The 2294-nt window shown below is 38.4% G+C and overlaps 1 non-coding gene across 1 annotated transcript; it reads right to left on the minus strand.

Moving 5' to 3' along the window:
• Nucleotides 1-224: 224 nt before the first annotated feature.
• LOC128281081 (small nucleolar RNA R71) lies at nucleotides 225-331 on the minus strand. Its single transcript, XR_008271296.1, has one exon. It is a non-coding gene; the product is annotated as a small nucleolar RNA R71 (small nucleolar RNA).
• Between the last annotated feature and the right edge of the window lie 1963 nt (nucleotides 332-2294).

The raw sequence follows: 2294 nt of genomic DNA on the forward strand, positions 1-2294 counted from the left end.
AGAATGAGGATCCGAACACTCACTTGGCAAATTTCTTGGAATTCTGCGATACATTTAAAATTAATGGCATTTCTGACGATGCCATTCGTCTTCGGTTATTCCCTTTTTCATTGAGAAACAAAGCTAAACTGTGGTTGAACTTGTTACCACGAGGGTCAATCACTACTTGGGAACAAATGACCGAAAAATTTCTATTAAAATATTTTTCGCCGGCTAAAATGGCTAAATTACGTAATGATATCTCTTCGTTTGTACAGATGGACTTAGAAAATCTTTATGATTCATGGGAGAGATAGAAGGACTTATTGAGAAGGTGCCCTCATCATGGGTTACCGCTTTGGCAAGAGGTTCAAACATTCCATAATGGCCTAAATCCTTCGACTCGACAAATGGTTGACACAACTGTTGGCGGAACCATAAAAAATAAAACACCTGAAAATGCTTATGAGTTTATTGAAGAGATGTCACTGAATAACTATTAGTGGCAAGTCATGAGGACTAAGCCAACTAAAACAACAGGCGTTTATAACATTGATTCGGTCACTATGCTGTCAAACCAGGTAGAACTTCTAAATAAAAAGATTGATGGTTTACTTGGTTCTACTCAGGTACATCCGGTAATGAGGTGTGAGACGAATGGAAGAGGAGCATGCACAAAGTATCAACCCTTCAACCCTAGCATCGAGGAGGAACAAGTCCAATATATGCGTAACAATAACTCTAGATCTTAAAATAACCCATATAGTAGCACTTAAATGCAGGTTGAAGGAACCATCCCAATTTCTTGTGGGGCGGTCAAGGAAATCAAAGAGCACAGCATCCTCCGGGTTTTCAACAACCACCCTATCAATAGGAAAAGAAACTAAACCTTAAAGAGATGCTGTCTAAATTTATCTCGGTGTCAGAAACCCATTTCCAGAACACTGAGACAGTACTTTTAAATCAACAAGCGTCGTTCGGAGATTAGTTTGGAAAGCTGGCCGATTTATGTTCAAGATGAAGAAGGATTCATTGAGCCTGAGCCAGAACCGAGGTAAGAAACTGTGGTAAGCAGAGGTCAAGGTGAGGTAGGTCATAATAAAAACAAATTAGTGAATGTCGAATATAAACCTCATGTGCCATACCCCAACGTGACAAGGAAAGACCGCTCAGATGAACAACTTGGTAAGTTCCTTAAACTCTTAAAAAAACTACATATTAACTTACCGTTTATTGAAGCTCTATCGCAGATGCCAAACGCAATGAAATTTTTAAAGGAGCTTTTAGCAAATAAACGGAAGTTGGACGAGGCGTCGTATGTGGAGCTAAACGCAGTTTGCTCAGCTAATCTATAGAATAAACTACCCAACAAACTAAAAGATCCAGGGAGTTTTACGATTCCTTGCTTAATAGGGAGTTTAGATGTTAATAATGCATTAGCTGATTTAGGGGCTAGTATTAACATCATGCCCTACAAAATGTTGAAACAATTAGGTCTTGAGAAACCCAAATAGACTAGGATGAGCATTCAATTAGGAGATAAAACTATAAGATTCCCTAAGGGTATTATTGAAGATGTGATAGTTAAAGTCGATAAATTTATATTTCCCGTTGACTTTATTGTTCTAGACATAGAGGAGGATAGCAACACTCCTTTGATTTTGGGACAACCGTTTTTAGCAACTACTAAAACAATTATTGATGTTGGCACAGGTGAGCTCACACTCCGTGTGGGAGATGAAACAATCACCCTTTAAGCTTGCAATTCTAGTGCCACATCGAAAATTGAAGGTGATCGTCTAAACCATTCTACTAAAACTAACAATATGGTACAACCTGCTTTGCAGGAAATGAGTCTAAAAGAAGCACATGAGTCATTCTCAAGCAGTAGTAGAGGACCTATTCATGAAGATTGAAGGCTACAAATCGAGGAGCTAGATGAATGGCGGACGCATAAACCGAGAACGCATGATAAATCAAAACTATGCCAGAACGAGCTCAACACCTTCCCACGTCAACTTAAGGTTGGAGATAAAGTCTTATTAGATGCCACAGATCCTCACATTGTCACTGCCACACTGTAACGCCCCGTACCCGAGACCGTCGCCGGAGTCGAACATGAGGTGTTAACAGACTTAATTCATTACTTAAACAACTCAAACAATTTATTTTTACAATTTTTAGTCAAGCTAGCAATCTGCATCACAGTCGCTTAAAAATTCATATCTCGAGTTCCAAAACTTGAAATCCAATTACATAAATTTTCCCTAAAACTATACTCATATATCTATTTACTATTTTTTTTCTAGAATTTT

This window comes from Gossypium arboreum, chromosome 9 (genome assembly GCF_025698485.1).
Source record: "Gossypium arboreum isolate Shixiya-1 chromosome 9, ASM2569848v2, whole genome shotgun sequence".
Taxonomy (NCBI): Eukaryota; Viridiplantae; Streptophyta; class Magnoliopsida; order Malvales; family Malvaceae; genus Gossypium; species Gossypium arboreum.